A 20,667-nucleotide genomic window follows, 5' to 3' on the forward strand; every position below is an offset into this window, starting at 1 on the left:
ACTATTTCTGAAGGAGGGGAAATGCATGTATGTGAACACAGAAGTAGTGTATTTTACACACTTCATGACAACTGAGTAGAAAAAGCTTTGTGCTGGAAAAATTACATTTTAGTGTCTGCATACCATCCTTCTTTTCATAGTCTCCATTTCTGAGTGTTCTTCTGAAGATCTGATGATCCTGGTTCTGGTGGTTTCATCTAGTCTAGATTGCCTTTTTAGCTCTGCTGGAAGGACTCTTGTGGTCTCTTAAGTTTTGTGGCTTTTTCTTCCCCTTTGGACAGACTATGTGATCTGTCTTGTCTTATCTCCTCCAAATTAATGTTCTGATAAATTCAAAAGATTTTTAGGGAACATAGGGAAATTGTGGAAATTGGTTTTGCTTTTTTAGTAACATTTGATGCTGTAGAAGGAATTTCAAGATACAGCTTCATTTTATGTCTTTCTTAAGAGCACATCGGTAAAGCATGCCTCAATGATATTATTTAAACTGTAATTTCAAAACATCTCTGCAGTTGCAGTTTATAATGTTGTTGTTTTTAAGTACAAAAGAATTTCCTGTAGATTAAACAGCAAAAATCAATTAAATATATTTTTGCTGTTGTTGCAGTGCCCTTTCAGTGCCCCTGCAGTTGGGTTAAAATGCCACAAGGGAATTGAGTTTAGCATTAAAAAAAATGGAAAAAATGAAAAACTAACCACTGTCTTTGATCTTACCACGTGTTCTAAAAACACAATTGTATTTATATGTTTTTAAAAATTCAAAGGCTTTTGCAGCAATTATTTTCAAATAAGAGTCTCTCAGAACTTGGAATTGTTAAAATATTAATATTTTTGAGCATTTCTGCTGACATTTCCACACACACTGAGTGGTATTGATTTCTCTTGCTGCCAGATCACAGAAGTGATGCTGCCATCTGCAGTGCTTTGAAATGATGATCAGATGTAACTTTTTTTCAGAGGTTTTGAAAAGACTATTACCTACTGCACAGGTGTGCTGGTTTCCTTGCATCACTATTACTTCTTTCCAGTGACTTGAATTTGCCAAATCCTCCGTCCTGTCTTCTCTTCCTGCTCATGCCTGGGTAGAATGTTGAGTGGAAGCAGTAGGGAGGCAAACTCCAGCTTCTCTTACAGAGAAACTTCTTTGAGAGCAGATAAAATTCAGTTTAAAAAGAGTTTAAACTAGGTTCATATTCCAGTCCATGGGGTCTACAGCACATGTGCCGTGGTGTGAAAAGGCAGAGCTGGTGCTTCCTCTCCGCACAGTGTTGTACACTGGGACACGTGGCTCAGTTGGACAAAAATTGCCTGTGTAAGGGGGATATGCTGGGGAATTGAGCTCAGCACAGCTAAGGAACCACACTCAGAGCCAAAGGCATAATAAGCATGTCAGGGTAGAAATAATTTCTGTGCTGCTTCCCTTAGATAGGGGCTTAAGGTAAATACCGTAATAAGAAACTGGTTTGTGCTCTAGGCTGAAGCTCTGCCTGGGAAATTTTGTGATTATTCAAATAGTCATGTGTTTAATACTGACATAGAAAAGAGTGTTCTGAGATATTTAAATAAGTATTTTATATAGACAGTAAAGCTTCCATTTCCATTTGGTAGATATTTTGGGGGTAACGTTTACAGTGGTTTTCCTGGAATAAATGCCATGGTCAGAAGTACACCAAGATTCAGCTATCAGAAGCAGGAGGGCAGTCCTGTTTGTAGGTAAAAGAGACAGGAGGGGATACTTCCATTTGAAATAAGTAAGAAATGTCTTTTTTTCTTACATTTCTTGAAATGTAAGAAATGTCTTAAACACTCTTAGGTAGGAGATAATTAAAATGCATCTCTAAATGTTTGTGATAGCCTCATAATTTAGATATATCTCTAGAGAATCCCTTTGTTTTGCTTAGTTCACTGAAAATATGGCTGCATTTGTCCATAGCTGCATGTGCATGATGTTGTGTTCAATAGTGCTTCCCCAAACAATGCAGAATAAGGTTATTTTTAAAAAGGCAGTTTCTTTGATTACATACAGCATACTGTCTGTTCATTATCCCCAAATACTTGCAGTTAGGAATGAAAGATTCATTTTTTATTTCTCCAGTGGATACTGCTTTGCTTTTAAATTTGAGACATTTTGTGTATCACTGTGTCTTTACAGACACTGCAATTGAAAGGGTTTCATTCTCTCTTTCTTTTCGCTTTTTTTGTTTGCTTTTTTTCTCATGAGTCATTAGTTATGTTTACAGTGATAGGAATTTGTAATCATAACAAGGAAGATGTCAAGTCAGCATCAGGAGAGCTCATGCCAGAAACATCCCATCCCATATTGTGAATGTAGTGCTCCAAGGGAAACCTTCATCTTCTCAAATAGGACCTTCTGATGTGTGTGTGTGAGAGAAAAATGAAGGGTTTTGCAAGCAATGCACAGTTCTGTGTCATGGGTGTTAGTGCAGTTTGGTGTGAGTTTGTGCTCTGGGATGCACTCAGTGGTTTGGCACCAAATAAAAGTTTCTCGAGCACACAGCAGAACTTAAATGAACAGAAGGAATTTAATAACAAATGTGGAAAATTCTTTACTTATGGGAACAGATAGAAATTGTGTCCATCTAGGGAAAACACTGAAATTTATCAGGAGTCTCCAATTCCTGTCCAAAAATCCTGATAGCATTTAAAAATGCTAAATGACTAACCTTCCTGTAGTCTTAACATTTAAGAACGCTGTAAAACAATTGTTTTACACGCTTCTTGGTGTTCGCATGCTGCTGGCAATGAGCTCTGTTAACTTCAAAAAAACTTCTGCACTCCCAAATGGCCAGGGAGGAGTTCTCATTAATGAGGTGCTGAAGAGAAGGGAGATTAGAGCTCTTATTGTGACCTGGCCTCCAGCCTGTGGGAATGTGGGCTGAAGGGTCTGTTTCTGGATGATACTTTGACACATTGATCTACATAGATAAACATTCACATGCAGTCCAACAACTTGCCACTGATCATAAATCTGTCTGGTCCCAAGGGAGCGAGGGCTGTGGTGAGAAAGCCAGTCTTGTGCATGAGTGGAGCATGTATCCCTTTTGTCCCTCATTCTAAGCCCCATTTTATTTCCCGTGCAGGCAGCAAGTACATTGGTGCTGCTCTTTGCTGTGTTATTTGCTGTGTGCTACTCGTATTCCAAGTGTAAGAATAGGAGAACGTGACCTGCATGTTTTCAAGCCTTGGTGAATGTAGGCAGAAGTTCACCTGCACTTCAGTTCATGATTTGCTGCCTGGTTTGAATGAGCAGTGGGTTGAGGATAATACGCCATTTGCCCCGTGGTCTTGAGAATGCGATACTGGCGTTGCTGCTCAGAGATTCCTGTGTACCTGCTCAGAGAAGTGAAGTGAGAAAAGCACGACCTTGTGTGTGTTGTATCTGAAGGTATGACTCAACGCCCAAATGGGCTTAAAGTGCTCACATGAACAAGTCCTGCTGTAGTCTTGCAGACAAACCACCTTGCGCATGCTCTGCCCACACCACCCCACCTCCCCTTCATCAACGTTCACAAAGATTTCACAGTTCTTTGTAGAGAGATAAATTCAGAGATAATACATGAAACTATTTGTCACTTGTTAAGACCATTGCAATATGCTTTTTGTGCCTTTTTTGGCAATGCATGCTAGAGCTGATGGAAGATGACATTCTTATTTTATCCCAGAGATGGCTCTTCCCTGCAGTGAGGGGATCAGCTCAGTCCACAAAGTTGATCTGTTGGCTGCACTTCTGCCTTTTCTCTAGGCTGTTTAGGAAAGTTGCTGTGCTCTGCAGAGAGAAAACCAGATTCCTCCAGAGTGTTTTCCCTGTGTTTTTGTGTTGCTGGGGCTGCTTTCTGGTCTGCTTGCTGGTCTGCACATGCCTGAAGGAAGGGGATGGGACACGGCTTTGGCCGTGATTCTTCTTCTTTGAGCTGATTGGCCACCCCTAGAAGAAGATTGTGCAGAAGGTGACACTGCTGGCTGATAAGTTTGCAAACACCAGGACTACAAAAGGATTTGTTCATCTTATATTTAGGCTAAGATTAAAATGATACAAAATGCAGCCTTAAAAGGAGACTGCAGAGTCTATGCACTAACTCCTTGATTTAGGTGTCTAAATACAGATTTAGGGGCCTTATCTCCAAAAGCAATCAATTTTGCATGCTCTGCCTTCAGACCCTATAAAAATGCTGGCAACACAACTGTGTCTCTTTTAATATCTTTCAAATAATGATATTTTGGAGTGGACTGTATATGAAAGGCAAACCACAATTTTTTATTTTACATGTGTCCATTTTGTCTTCCATTGTGCTTCAAAGGTTAGTATCTATAGAATTATTCTGTCTAAAAAAGCTATTGGAACACTTCATGTTGCAAATGTAGGTGAGCTTCAGAAGAGAAATATTCTCCCCTGTAATTCATAAGCTGGAAGGCTTAAGTATTCTTGTTGTTGAAAAAGGCAACTGTAACTGCATTTTGCCCGAATATGGGAGAATGTGAAGTGTAAATATTTACATTTTTAGGTAAAATTCTGAGTAAAGGGCTCATTTTGTGCCCTTACCTGCATCATACCAACATAGAACCAGACCCATGGTTATATTCAAGTTATATAATATGGTTATATTCAAGGATACAAGTGAAAGCACAGCCCTCTTTTACTTAGTCATTATTCTGCTTGTGAGATGTTTCAATTTCAATGATTTAGTCGTAACAAGCACAAAATCAACACTTCCAGCAGATGTGAATGAGCATTTCTATTGTGTGGATCTTCCTTCCTCGGTAAACAGGAACTTACACCCCTTTGTTAAAGCAGAACAGAGGAAAGGAGGCAAATGGGGGTACACTATTATAGGTGGAAGGTTGGGTGTTTGCTTTTTGCTCATGCAGCTGAAGCAGTGATGGATTTCAGAGCCAAGTGATGGATTCCATCTGTGCATTTGAATCTAACGATGGGCAGATGGTAGCTCTGCAAAGGATATATGGTCTTTGTCTTCAAGTCAGCACTCTGCCAAGCAATGTCTGGTTGTGCAAATTCGAGCTTCTGCAGTCTCTTAATGTCTGCAGTTTTGGGGCTATTTGGCCTAAGATCTTCTCGTTTAGGTTATAGAGCGAACTCTGCTAGCTGTAGCATCTCCGGTGCTAATGATGAGATGCTGCAACTCAAGAAAAGGAGCTAGAAAATGTAATTGTTCCTTTGTATCATAAAAAGAGTGGTTTAACAAAATTCCACGCGGCCACGCTTCAGCTGAAGGCACTGGAGGTTGTAGAAACTCAGCTGAGGAATGTAAAAGCTTTACTGACAGGGCAGTTGGGTGGATTAAGGTCCCGAGTCATGCAGGACCTTGTGTGGACTCCACCTGTGAGTCTGCCTGTGAAGGACAAGTTGCACAACCTTGTGCAACAACCTTGTATTGTTTGGTTTAGATGTGAGTGCTGAAGCAGCCTGCTAACATTTTGCATGGCTGGAAGGCAGGTGGAAGTAATGGACCCCATGATGGTATTTTTAGAGATACTTTTGTAGTAGCTAAGTAATAAGTCCGCTTTCTTGGACCATGTAGGTATTGTCCCACCACGAATGCTTGACTTGGAGCTCCCTTGCACAGTGCTAGAGTAGTGTTGAAGTTCCCTGGACGTGTGATTCTTGATACAACTCAGTTGTGGTAAAACTTTTAATGCATTGAACAAATGCATTCTTAGGAAATACTTCAATACCCATATCACTAAGATTATGCATGCCTTGCCTTAAAGACAGGGCAATTATCAAGATTTGTTCAGTTAAGAGTAAAAAATGTTATGCATCCGCACACATATGCAGTCCTCTCTTGGTATTTGCAGAAACTGTCGCCTGCCAATTTCAAGCTTTCTATCCTCAAAGTTTCTAAATTACAGATGTCATTACAGACAGTGATTGTGGGTTTGTGGCTTTGTCGTACTGTACAAATTACTGCATTAAAGCTGCAGATGTAGTGGAATAAAACAAGATTCAAATGGGCATATTTCCAGCAAGGAAAGAAAATATTTGAGAGCTGCAGTTCCCAAAGCAGATAACAAAAAAACCAAGGAAGGTTTCACATCAGGATTGCTTTTAGGAAAAAAGAAAGTGACATAGTTTTTTAATAAAATAATGACATTTGTTTTCATTTCATCATATTTGTGCTCTGCTAGAAGAGCTTTGATACTTCACAGAACATTAATTGAGCACGAAAATTACATCCCCCATCCTACCCAAAATATCTTCTGAGTTGTGTAAAGCTGAGTTAGAGTGCTTGGCTCTAATGCATTTCTGCTTTTTGTTGTATGCCTGTTTTCTGTCAGAGTGTACTTTCCGGGTCATGGTCATTTCGCTGTCTGAAGGAATGCCTATCCTTGATTGCTAACCTTGCTCAATATTTTAAATTATCCTGGAGAGGTAAAGAAAAAAAAAGAAAGTTGGACCAAAAGAATACACTGAACTTGTTTCTGAAGGAGGAGTTTGAGGGAACAGTTAAAACCTTTCTTTTTCCTCTTGTTGACACACTGGTAACATGGGTAGCATGGTTGATATAACTAAACACCTGGCAAGCTCCGCACCGAGTTACGCTCTAACATGAACTTCACTGGCATGAGGAAACGAAGTCACACCAAATCAACGCAAAGCCCTGCCACCTTCTGACCTCACATTTCATGATGGTGTTCCTCTTGTGTACAAACCAGGGACTGAAGTTAATGAACCTTATGAATGTTCAATGAATTTGGGATTAAGTTTTTAATCTGCTATGCTGTGGGCAGGGTTTGATTGCCAGCTCTGGCTGCCCAGGTGCGATGTGCTGCAGCAGGAGGCATGTGATGCTCCATGTTAGCCATTTGTACCAAAACTGCTGAATAGGGCCCCAAGGCTGTGTTCTTTACAAAGCCAACCCACAAGGTGTGCTCTGTTCTAGGAAGGTTATTTTTAAAACAGAAACTGATAGTTTGGTGTAACAGTATTTTTTAACATGCATGTCAACCAGTCCCGACTAAGGAGATTAGAGGAGTTGGAGTCAGACCTCATTCTTTTTTTAAAAAAAATTCAGTGGTACCACTGCAAATGGTTTATGAAATTTGCAGCAGTCTAAGAATTACACAGAATGAAAGGACTTTGTAAACAAAATGTGACTGGCACTATACTTTCTGCAGACCAGGACTGACTCAATGATGGAGCTTGTAATTTTTTCACTGAATGTATCCCAGTGAACAGAGTGCCTGCAGAGCAGTAACTGTTGTCTTTCTGGCAATTGGATATATCCTAGAATTAACTAGATAACTAACTGGTAACTAGAAATGGGACATTTGTGCTATGAAACGCTTCTCATAGCTGAGGTACGAGGACTTTTCTTGGACATATTTTTCCAAAATAACATCTTGTTAATGAATAAAGTCATCCAGGTGAATACAGATATCACCTAGTCTGCTGGCTGGAGTGTTCTCATATTAATTAATACCACTACCTATATATGCCAGTCTTACTTGTGCATTCCTAGCTGGAATTGCCGCATTTCACAATGTATAATTTTAACATTAAATAGTCTGCTGAAAATTAGTAGGAAAAAGGTCAAGAAATGCAAAATCCATGTTCGCCTGATGATGCTGTACTTCCTAATTATATGATACAGATATTTGAAGAGCAACTAATTTGAGTCAGAAGCAAGTGTCAAGATCTGCAAATGCTGCCATTAGTAGTGCTTACTAGGTGCTAGCAGAGTTCTTTGCACTTGGTTGTAGGCATGTATTCTTCCTGTGGTCCTCATGGGTTCCTTTTTGGAGTCAATCTATTAAAGACATTATGTGTAGTCAGCCAGTACTCCAAGGAGGAAAAGGATATTTGAAGATACAAAAAAGGATGTAAAACAACAAAATAGGTAGGCAATGTGGAGGCCTGGACTTCAGCTTAAGCATAGCTCTGTTAAGGTTGCACTGCAGTGGCATATGGACTTAATAGTTTATGCTCTAATATAATGACCTTTATTGTATCTTCTATCCATCTCTTCCACATCAATTTTCAGAGTGATTTTTTTTTCTCAATATTTACTCGTTAATAATAGTCATAAAATATTCTAGTAAGGCAGGCACAAGTGAAAACCATGATTTTTTTTCCCAGTCTTCTAATCCAAGTATCAAAGTATTTGTTTTCTTCCCTAAAGAAAAAACATACACATACAGAAGAAAAAACATATACATATACATGTGCATGTACATGTACATATACATATGTATCCAGAAAATGATTGCAATTTAGCAATGAAGTCCAGTTTTTTCAGTCCAGATTCTTCCAAGCTGCCACCCTTGGCTGTAAAGGACAAAGTCATCTTTGCAAGTTTGGTTCTGGCTGACAGCCAGCACGTGGTTTTGCTGAGGGCTGTGGGGACAGGGACCGAGGCTGGGTGGCCCAGTGGGCAGCATGTGTCTGGCTGTTCTGCCAGCAGCCTCTCTGCAGGCATCATCTATTCTTGCAAAGGCATCAGGGTCTGTGTCGAAGTGGCTTCGCAGCATGCTCCTCGGGCTTGGCACATGGCAGCTTGGAGAGGGAGTTGCTGAGACCTCTTCCTCCTGCCCAGTCTCTGACATTTTTTAACCACAAAAAGGGCTGAGTAAATAAAGGGCTGCCAAAGTGCCTGTGCTCCCTAGAGAAATGTCACTGCTGTCGCAGGAGTGTAGGAGATGTCATCCTGGTGAGTTGTTCTGGATGTCCATCTTTGTTCTGACAGTGCTCCCATGTGCCTCACGTTTGACTGCAACTACTGGTTTTTATCTTGAATGCTTCTCTCCTGCAGGATAAACCTGCATGGAGCTGGCTGTGCTGGTGTACTCCATGCTGGGCAAAGCACTCCCCTGTAAAGTTGCCACAAAGATTAGCAGGGCAGCACTTGCAGAACAACTTATTCAGTAAGATAATGTTTTCTATTTCCCCAAGCAAAACAGGGAATGCTTCTAACTGCCTGAAGCAGAGTTTGGGCTTTGCTGGGACAGCAGCACTGTCACAGACTGCATGAGGACACAGACATGTTGGCCAGATGTCTTAGCAAACTTTGGGAGGGAGGTAGCACTGTGGCTGAAATGAAGGTGGTGTGACCTTCAGCACTGCTGGATTTTCTGTGTGGATAGTTGCAAAGCTTCAAGTGCAATAACAAAAGAAATGCTGATGTACAGGCTACAGAAGCTGCTAGTGCAGCTTCTGGTGCAGAGTTGTCAGGGGCTCACTTTTCTCTTATTGCAAGGAACCGTTCACCTTTTACATTTTATATCACCAGGATTTTTTTCGGGGAGAGGTGCTAACTGGTGGCAAGGCCCCACCAGAGGACTGAGTGTGAGTGGGCTGGCTGTTTACACCATGTGTTACAGGGGGCTGATGGAGATGTAGGGCCAGAGTCTGGAATAGAAATTGCATTTTAGGGTCATATCCTTCAAATCACCTAGAAGTCAGTGCACAGAGTAACGCATGCGTTTCAAATGCCTTCTATATTTATGGAAAAAGGCCTAGAGAGAAAAGTATTGGAAACAGCAGAGAGCTGCCAAACAAGCCGGTGCAAGCTCTTGGGCTTTTATTCCTCAAGTTCTTTTTTTTTCCCCTCCCCTTGATATGTTTACATTGCTAAGTTCCTTTATGCTTCTTAAAAAGAAAGCTTCATTGAAATGATTTTAATTATTTAGCACCCAACAGAAATTAAACATAGCTATAACTTTTTGCTGTTGAGTGTGACGTGGAATGAAAGTGCTGTTTATTGGCTTAAAATCATGGGATCATTCAGGTTGGAAGAGACCTACAAGATCATCAAGTCCAAACATAAACCCAGCACCACCATGTTTACCAGCAAACCATGTCTCTAAGTGCCACATCCCCATGATTTTTGAGCAATTCTTTGGGCATCCTGTTCCAATGCCTTCACCATTTCAGTGAAGAAACTGTTCCTAATACGTAATCTGATCCTCCCCTGGCAAAATGTCAGGCCATTTTATTTGGTCCTGTCACTGTTACCTGGCTAGACCTACCTTGGGAAGTAGCTCCAAGTATAAGCTTTACTGGAAACTGATGATCAGCTTGGCATGATGAAAATAGGACTGTAAGATCTGTTATAGTAAAGAAAGTATTTTGGTTTTTCTTACTCTGAGAAAAGAGAAAGGAATTGTGTCTTGAAAGATATTGCACACCAAATTGTCTGTTGCAGAGCCTGAATATTTGAGCTAAATCCTCTGGTCAGGTGTAAAAAAAAAGCAGGTGTGAAGCCTGTTTATGCTAGCAGTGATGCCTGAAAAGTGCTGGTAGTTCTGGCTGATGTCCAGAGAAGGACTGACAGGGTGCACTATGATGTATCTGCCTGTTTGAACACCTGGTTGAAGAGTGAGGTTGTGAAGTGGCTCTGCAGAAGGGCCAGCATAATTCCCTTCTTAAAAGCAGAACGGTTAGAAGATGTTCGTCAACACAAATGCATATTTCTATATGAAAGGAGCTAATCCCTTAAAATTTTGGCAAGATATTTATAGAAGGTAATTAAACGTAGGAACAAAAATAGGATGTTTGTGTCATACTCCTGGAGCATTATCAATAATGGGACTTGTTTTGTGAGTAGTTGCACATTTCTTCAAAGGAGCATGTGATGCTCTCTAATTTGAAATATTAATAGCAGATAATGACACTGTGGAATGATGGCCGCTTAAATGGAGACGTACTTTAACAGCTTTTAATCTGTGTGGTAACTGCATATTAAAAATCTTTGACAATTTTGATGAAGAGCAATTACAGAGCATGCACAATAGCCGTTCTTGTAAGTTAACTAATTCCCTAAGTCTCATGAATCTGCAATAGATTAATGGGTTATAAAATTTCATTCAAAATTAAGTTTTTCACTGAAGAATAAAAACATCTCATTAAAAAAATTCAAAACAGTTAGCTGTCTTTATTGCAAAGTAGTTGTTTTCCTGTGAAAAGTTCAGTGCATATTTTATGAGGAGCAAGAAAGATGAAAATAGAAAGAAAATCCATGATTGTGAGATCACTCCAAGATGTGTTGAAAAAGAGGATTTTGAAAAGAAGTCAGTTTTTTTCCTAGTAAAGGACTGTTATGAGACAATTAGGAAATTTCATATATAGTATAGTCTAGATTTTTCTGTACTTGCATATTCATACTCCAATTGAAACCCCTGACCTGCTTGTATTACCAAAGAAGAGAAAAATGAATGAAGTTCCATCTTTGGAACACAAATGTTGTAGCTGTCTTGAAGACAAAATGTGTGTATGCACTTTGTCATTCCAAGTTAGAACTGATTTTTTAAGTAGTTTTGAGTACGAAATTGAGCTCCATCCAGAGGCTCAGGGGGCTTCAGTAAAACTATCTTTAAAAAAATATAAACTAAAAAAACCCACAAAGTTCCATCAGGGATTTTTCCTGCTGGAGAAAAATCCAGGGCGGGTGATGGCCCTGGGAGGGTGGCAGCAGAGGTTGGGCAGCCTGGTGCAGCTAGAACATCAAGCTTGGGTACTGCCCTGCAAAGGCAGCACCTCTGGGGCTGTGCAGCTGTGAGTGTCCCCCTCACTGGCTTGCTCTGCTTCCAGACAGGCCACAGGAGCCCTGCTTTCCCTGGGGCCACTGCTTTGGGCTGTACACCGAGAGGCACCTCTAGGAGTGACAATCCACAGACAGCTTCTGCCCTTGCCCCGACTCTTCACCATTTGTCAGCCAGACGAAGACATAAATGTGCTGGCCAGGAGTGGGTTTGAAGGATGTAGAAGCAGGGCAGAGAGGGAGAGGAAGGGATGTTGAGACTATTTTCCATGTTTTTATTAAGTCAGTAGCATCTGAGGTTAATCTCACATTCATGTCAATGCTATAATGGCTTCTGACTGGCTTCAAAATTTTTTAATAATATGGAAATGTGCTTTTTAGCATTTTGTATTTTAATAAATTGCAGATATCTCAGGGAAAATTTTAGTACTGATTGGTTTATGTGCTATGTTTCCTGTTAACTAGATTTTTTCCCAATATTCTCTAATCACCTTGTACCTCTCTTCCTGATTCTAATTACTAGAGCTTTGTATATGATAACAAGCACTTCAGTTCACAAGTGATTGCAGTGTTTTGAAGTGAACTACTCCAGAAACTTTCAATTACCTTTTAAATTCTGTATACCAACTCGTGACTTCTGCTTACTTATTTGATGGAAATACTGTCACCCTGAAGCAGTGAGAAGCAGAGGAGACTGCTTGAGTGGCAGCAGAGCATTTTTGTCGGCTGGAAGAGGCAGATCAGAATGTGACCTTCAGCTGGATGCTCTTAAGCTTGATTGGGATATGGAAATTACATTCTCTGTCTCTGGGAAGAGAGGAGATGCAGTTTAAACTACTCTTAATGATCTTTCCAATGTTTTTTTTCCTTCGCACACATACACCCCTCACATTCCCAGAATATAATATAACATAGTAAGGGAATATTTAAAGAATCGCCTTTCCCAATGTATTGGTTGCCCAACTGTATCTCTCCATCTGTGCTGTGAGCAAGATGGAATGATTAATTCAATCTTTTAATAGCATGTGGTCAGAATAAGAGATGTTGGAATTCACAAGCAGTAAAAGTAGAAGCTGTAAAGATGATATTGGGTATTGTGATACAATATATCCTGTACTATCTAGGAATTTGATGATACTGTCAGTATTGTCTTGGAAATAAAAATGAAAATATTTTGTCTTTTGAAAGGTATAGATCATAGTGCAAAGTATAAATTGTTTTCTGTTGTCTTTTTAATTCTTCTGTGAGATGCTAAAATGCAGGTGGCAATATTTTGCTTTTGGTTTGGATTTCTAGTTTGGCCATAAGTAGATCAGTCTTTCCAGTCTGACCATAAGTAATGAGATCACTCTTTGCTTCAGTTTGTGCATATGAAAGTGCTGATGAATCATAGAACCATCGAATCATTTAGGTTGGAAAATTCCAACATTTAACCCACACTGCCAAGTCCATGACCAAACCATGTCCCTACATGCCACATCTACATGTCGTTTAAATACCTTCAGGGGTGGTGACTTAACCACCTCCCTGGACAGTGTTCAAATGTTTGATAACTACTTTCAGGGAAGAAATTTTTTCCTAGTATCCGATCTAAACCTCCTCTGGCACAGCTTAAGGCCATTTCCTCTTGTCTTGTCACTTACTACATGGGAGAAAATATATACCCTCTCCTTGCTAAAATGTAGATAAGATATATCCTCTCCTTGCTTTCAGGTAGTTATAGAAAGCAATAAGGTCACCCCTGAGCCTCCTTTCCTCCAGGATAAGCACCCCCATCCCCCTCAGCTGCTCTACGTCCGACTTGTGCTCCAGCCTCTTCACCAGCTCCATTGCCCTTATCTGGACATGCTCCAGCCCCTCAATGTCTTTCTTGTCATGAGGGGCTCAGAACCAAGCACAGGATTCGAGGTGTGTCCTCATCAGTGCTGAGCGCAGGGGGACAAGGGTCCTGCTGGCCGCACTATTGCTGGTACAGGCCAGGATGCTCATTGGCCTTCTTGACCATCTGGACACACACTGGCTCACGTTCAGATGCTGTCGACCAGAACCACAAGGTCCTTTTCCACTGGGCAGCTTTCCAGCCACTCTGCCCCAAGCCTGTAGCACTGCATGGGGTTGTTGTGACCCAAACTCAGGATCTAGAAGCTGGCCTTTTTTGAATCTCATACCCTTTCAATCCCCATCGATCCAGCTGGTCAAGCTCTCCCTATGTAAAGCCTTTCTGCCCTCCATCAGTTTGACACTCCTGCCCAGCTTGGTGTCATCTGAAAACTGGCTGAAGGTGCACTCGGTCACTTCATCCAGACCATTGATAAAGATATTAAACAGGACTGATGTCAATCCTGAGCCCTGGGGAGCCTCACTTGTTCCCAGCTACCAGCTAGATGTAGCTCCATTCACCACCGCACTCATGGCCATCATGGCACACTCATGGCACACTCATGACCACATCATGGCCATCCAGCCAGGATTTGACATAGCAAGCAGTATGTCTGTCCCAGCCATGAGCAGCCAGTTTCTCCAGGAGAGTGCTGAGTTTCAGCATTCTGAGTTTCAGCAGAAGCTGAATATCTGACTTTGCACATTTTCTGAGCTTCGGGCAGTTCTCCAGACTTGAAGGTTTATGATGGAGCCTTTCTTCCATGAAAGGTATGGGGACTTGCCTGCTTAGCTTTATTTCTAGAGTATTTGGGATTAAATCAAGAATATCACCTGTGCTTTTCTTCTTCTCCTTCTTCTTCTATTTCTACTCTTCTCTTTCTTCTCCTTCTCCTCCAATTTCCTTTTCCTTTTCCTTTTCCTTTTCCTTTTCCTTTTCCTTTTCCTTTTCCTTTTCCTTTTCCTTTTCCTTTTCCTTTTTTTCCTTTTTCCTTTTCTTAACTCTCTTTATTGTGAAATAACCATGATTTACAGTTTTCTGATATGAGGTTTCTGCTCTGCAGTCAGTTATGACATTTACTCAGTCTGTAATGGTGTGACAGCAGCATCATGCTTTGCTGATTCATATTTTCTTCAGCATTTCAAACTCACTGCCATTACCCTGGTTTTTGGTCAAAACTGTAACCCAAATGCTAATTTTTCATAGTTAGACATGAAATTTTAAGACCTTAAGAATTCTGTGCCACATTTCATGTAGATAACTGTCAAGTTTTTTGAGATATATGGGCTGTGGTCTTTCCTAGGGAAGAGTTTTCTGAGATTACTCACATTTCATTTTGGTTGTTATTTATGGCATCACTGGATTTCTGAACATGATTTGGAGTAATCTGCATTTATTTGGGACTTCAGTGAGCAAAAAAAGTGTCTTTAAGTGTCAAATATTTGGTTAAAATGAAACTTTCACTGCAGGGAAATAGCACTTGGAAATAGGGAATTGCACTTGGGAAGGCTTTTGTATGCTCGGGGGTATGTCTGAGAGCAAGGACTTGAAATGGTTTCTTACATCCTGAGGGATGCAAAGCATTGTCAGATGCAGCTGCATCTACTTGTTAGCTGTTCAGGAAATCTTGGAGCCTAGACAATCTTCAGTTCCTGGTAGAGAATGAAAAATTAATTCTAATGTCTCAAACTTTTGCAGGATGGGAAAATGCATTCTGCAGCTACTAGACTATGCAGAAGTATTTCCATTGCCCCTATTTAAATATCCTAGGATAAGCTTCTCTTTTTCATCTCTCATTTCAGAAGAGGAAAAAAGTATAATTACATGGTGACATGACTTGAAAAGCATTGGGAAGTTTTACATAAAATGACATTGCCCAAGGTATTGCAGAATTACATTTGCCCAGAGGGAGGGAGTATGGGAATAAGCATCAGTAAATCTGTTCAAAAATAATCAGATGCTTTTTCTTAATTTAAAGATACACCTGTATATAACTTCCCTATCTTTAGTGTGACTGGAGTGCAAGAGAAGAAAGCCAAAGAGTAAGACTTAATGGGTAAATATATAAAAGGAATGAAAGATAAGCAGAGCAGAAAATACAAATGGAAAAATCACCTTTTCTATACTTGTGATAGTATTTTCCCATGTAAAAAGTGATATGGGTAAATGGAGCCTTTAAATATATGCCTATGTAGGGAAGATTAATTTTTTCTTGGAGCTAGCATCATGTTTCTTCTCATGGTATTTTTAACAAATCCAGTAATCTTTCATATGCAGGCTGTGTCTGTTCAGTGCAGTGTAAGGAATTAGTGGGATTTCTTCATATTATTGCAACAACCATTCTGCACTTATTTCACAAAACCCAACGTTATATTCTTGTGAATTGCCCTTTATGACTGAGGCTGGGACTGCTCACATATGGATCACTGTGACTGAGGTGAGTTAGTGCTGTGCCTTGCCAGTGGCAGTGCTGTCCCCTGCACCTCTCCAGTCCAGCCTCATGGCAGCAGAGCCCTCCTTTCCAAGTGAAGGCAATGTTTCGTGGCCTCATCCAAGTCCCCATCTGGCATCTGTCCCAACACAAAACGATTGCACAGTGAAGCAAAACATGCCATGTGTGGTGTAACGCCAGTGGGTAGTCAGGTGCCAGATATTTTTGCACAAGTTTGTCAAATGTACTATCAGCCTTTATCTGAAATAATTCTTAAGACTAGTGTTTCTCCAGAAAAACAAACAAACAAACAAACAAGCACCAGCTTAAGCCAGGAATAGCAAGAAAGTGTAAGACAAGGACTAGTGAGTGATAGCAGAAGTTGCTTGACATCTTTTGGGAACTTGCAGAGTCATAATTTCAGTAATATAATTTGTACTTGTAGATGTAAGGCAACTTTTCCATCTCTTGATTCCTTCTTTATCACCCCATGCCCCTCCCAGGAATCAAATGCTCTCCTTTTCTACACATTTGGTTGGGAACTTTACTCCCAAGAGCAGATTGTAGGCAAACTTGAATTCCTGATTAATTTTTAGCAGATTTTAATGCTGCACTGTGGTATTTTCCATCTAACTGATTTGTATAATGTTGTGTTCAATCTATCTATTTGGCACTCATAAAAAAAATAAAATTCAAATATCTTATCTTCAGATGAATTTTGGCAAAAGGAACAAAGTACTCAGGAATGGCAAGCGTGGCCAGAAGTGAGATTCGGGGCTTGGGAACTGCACCCTCTCATCTACTTTTGCTTTCTTTTACCTTAGGGCAGCTCCATATTTGTTAGGATCAAATTTCCTAATATCTCTGTCAAAATCAGCCTGAACTTGTATTGTAAAAAGCTCATATATATGCTTCACCAAACCATTTTTCAATGCAGCCTTATTTCCCATTGTCTGAGAGAAAGGCAATTCTGAAATGTCAAGACAAATTCCCAAATTAAAAGTCCTCTAGTTTTCTCCATTCTCATCCTACTCTTTCTTGGGGAGGAGGTGGCAACATCCAGCTTTTTTGCAGTCTATGATCAATGATCCTGATGCAGAAGGTCTGCATAGGGTTTCCTGGAGGAAGAGGTTCTTCACATACAGAGCGAAGACAGCAAAAATCAGTTTGGAAAATTACCATCCATATAATTTTTGAAAACTCCAACTATCTTTTTCTCCATGCAGCCCTTCTGCCAAGTCTAGCAGCTTCACAGAGTCCAAGACTAACATTACTGAGCATCCTATTAGACAAATAAACCAAAAGCACTCAGGCTCCAGCAGAAAGATGTATGAAAATGCACCTTCCCTTGGCTCTTGTAACCAGGCAAGACTTCTTCACTTGCAAACACACCAGTCATATGCTCTGAAAAACAGGGCACTGAAAATACATGTGCAAGTGGAGAGGAAATATTTTTCATTACTTTGGCAACAGCTGTAGTTTACTTTTCTAGCAGTCTGTGGATCAGTGCCTTGACTCACCAAACCATGGTTGATTCGCGTCTGTAAGCAGCAGTGCCAGTGTCCTCACTGGGGTCCTTTTTTGCCTTTGAGGACAATATCACCATGCAGAGATTTATGATTCAGGTGTATTTAATTGCTTAGAGCTGTATCTCTTTCACCTAAATATCTGGAGGTGGGGGGAAGGTGAAGAGAGGGGAAAGGGGAACGAAGCACTTGAAAATTACCTCATCTTGACCAAAAAACTTCTTCCAGTTTCTTATTTGAAAGTCTAACACTTCCTTCTGCTTCCCCTTCTGCACCATGCTTTCCACACATGCTTCTTCCTTTATCTGCATTTATGCTGTCTTTCCAAGAATCACTAGAAGAAATTCAGATAGGTGTGTCATGCAAATGAAATTTTTAGTGTGGCTTTCTACTCCCCTTCCCACTCTTAGAGAGATGTCTTTCCACAGGTCTTGTATTTTTGAGTGCCAAAAACTCTTGCTCTGAACAGCTGCCTTATTTAGGGTATTGTTATTTTTCTTTAGTAAAAAATATTTCTTTCAGGACTGTAATTCTGGCATCATAACTTTCACCTTACTGTTGCACCAGTTTATCTTACATATTTTCTAATATGTGGGGGCTTTTTAAACTATAGTTAGGTCTTCCTGTGGATACTCATGCTCCAAACTTGTGATATTGGACTCTAATAATACCTGTTGCTCTCTAATACTCCCCAAGGTTCCACAGTGTGTTCATGAGTTGAAAAAACAAGAGGAAAATGAGCTGTTCTGCTCATTTGTAGTATGACTTCTGCATGTGTTAAATAAGATATCTAGGAATAAGTCCTGTAATAGATTTTGGGAGCTTGTATCTCAGCCTGCTGTGAAGGGGTTGTCATCATGCCTGCAAATGTTATCACTTCATCCCTGTAAGCAAGCTGGCATGCTTATCAAAAAGCTAAACAAATGTTATAAATTTAAGCAGCCTTAAGTTTGGTTGTTTTTTTTTTTTAAGTTGTTTCCATTGGCAATTAAAAAAAAATCATTAGTCTGGCTCAGCAGATGTTTGCTGCTAACTCTGAAGAAATGTCACTTGTTCCTGTGTTGACAATGTCAGGAAGGGGTGAGTAAACATGTTATCTCCTTAGCTGGCTGAGCTCTCTGCTTCTCTAGCTGGCGTATCTGCCAGCTCCTCTCCTTTTGTGTCATTTGCTGCCTTGCTGCACTTTGGCCATTTGTCCAGGCTTTCTGGATATGTGGTGCCTTGACTGGGGTTACGGCACTGGTTGGGTTCCCAGGTGTTCAGGCAGCCCAGACAAATTGCTGCTGTTGTGTGGGAGCTCTGCTCTGTTGTGGAAGTATCCACTTCATGGGGCACAGGCTGAGTGTGCATTCCCCTGAAATACAGGGATGGAACTTCTGTGAGCTTCTAGAACTGGTAAGTGTGAGTTGTTGCTTGCTGTTTCACTGGCATGCAGCATTTCAGGCTCTGTGTGTGTCTTGCACATCAGTTAAACAAGAAACTTATGTGTGCCAGGGGTTTTGCTGTGGTTTTGTGAGCAGTCCTTACCAGTCGCATTCCCTGTCAGTGGCTGCATGGGAGCCTTATTAAATTAGGTCTTCCCCTGGCTGCTGAAATTCTTACAGCCTGCTGTTCCATTAATAGCATCTTGAGATACCTATGAATTTGTAGGGCAAGGGACACATTTCCATGGTTTGGTTTCTCCTGCTGTTCTGGTTCTTCAACACCTTTCTCTTCCCATGAGTAACTCCAGGGCCAGCCTCTCCGATACCTCCATTTCCTCATGATTCTTAACAAAAGCTGGGAGGATTGTCGCCTGTCTGATGCAAAACTCCAGCTGTGTTTGGAAACAAATGCTGTCCCTGGACAGATAAGTCTCCCTTACACAATGCCTCCAGCCATCCGAGGTACGTTGGACCTGTTGGCCGTGTGCCTGTGGACCTGCATGAGTGCATGACAGTCGTTCATCAGCAGAAGGCTGATGGCCTCAACTGCAGAAACCAGCAGGATGCCTTCTCACAGAAGGACTAGTCAGGCTGGTTGCCACCTACCTGGTTTCCAGCCTTAAAGGCCTGCAATCTTGATTGCATATTGATGTTCATTAGGAAAGTGATTGGAAGCAGAAAAGATTTTAGTGTGCAAATTTGGGAAGACAGTTTGCATTAGAAAAATCATCTGTGCAGTCTTAGGACAGGCTTGAGGCACACACAGTTTGTCTGGCTTATCTGTCAGGATTTGAGTACCTAAATTGTCTCCTGTTGGGATAGTCCTGGAATGACATTTGAATCCAGACCCTGTTTGCCTGGTTTCTGCCAAACCAGAATTTTATGGAAAGGTTTCTGTAAGGTACACAAAAAAAGCTGTTGCTAAAAGCTGCATGGGTTCCCCAGCAGTTTAATGATTGCCTCTCAGTGGAAAATTAATTATTTTTCTACATCTGCTTAATGGCTATTCTCTCAAAATCGCCACGGTATAAATCAGAGAAAAAGAGTCCGAATATTTTGCAATAGGAAAAACTACTCTCTAATTCTGTGGTACACTGAGCTATATGATTTCTTTAATCCATCTAGAAGAACTTGATCGTGCCTTGTGCTGTGGTGTTAGATGAGGACTGGAAATTACAGTTTGCCTTTTCTCACTCAGTGTTGCTATACAGGAATGGCTCCAAACTTGGATCTTGTTATTCAGTCATGAAACTAAATATTCATTGTTAGTCCTTTTCTTTTTATTTTTTTTTCAACTGTGCTTCTGCCAGTTACCTTCAGGCCTAATATTTGCATGTAAATTATTCAGTTATAGGAGGAATGAATAAAACAAAAAAACTGTTGAGATTTGTCTGTAGGGATCTCTGCAGCACAAATACCACCAAAGTTCCTGCACTGTGTGGCCAGTTAGGAGGTGCAGGCAGGTCCCAGCAGGGCACCTCACAGGTGGACACTGACCAACTTTTTTGGATGCCTTCAGCTGTTCTCAAGTCTTGCCTGATAAGTACAGGTGACTGATTCAGACAATCAATATTCTACCCTTTGCCTTCAAGGTCTTAAAAAGAAAGTTAATGAGGAAATTCATATAAATAAATTATATTTTAATGTCCACATGACCCATAATGTGCCACAATGCAGATGCTGGATTAATAAGGTAGGAGTTGGAACTTTGTAAAAATTTGATGCAATTTGCTTTAAATAAACTTCTAACAATTTTTTATTCTCTTTTCCTTTGGACTCAAGCACAATGTACTGTAAAGTTTTCAGAATACCAAAGCAAGCTACTCTCAAGGGAAGCACTTCTTCTGAGGTTTGCATTGTCCATGTTCACGTGGTGTATTTCTGAAAAAAA

The 20,667-nt window shown here is 40.6% G+C and overlaps 1 protein-coding gene across 2 annotated transcripts in view; it reads left to right on the forward strand.

Moving 5' to 3' along the window:
* DHRSX (dehydrogenase/reductase X-linked) overlaps positions 1 to 20,667 on the forward strand; it is a 166,498-nt gene that overhangs the window by 13,198 nt on the left and 132,633 nt on the right. The gene's annotated exons all lie outside the window — the stretch shown is intronic.

Source organism: Anomalospiza imberbis, chromosome 2, assembly GCF_031753505.1.
Source record: "Anomalospiza imberbis isolate Cuckoo-Finch-1a 21T00152 chromosome 2, ASM3175350v1, whole genome shotgun sequence".
NCBI lineage: Eukaryota > Metazoa > Chordata > Aves > Passeriformes > Viduidae > Anomalospiza > Anomalospiza imberbis.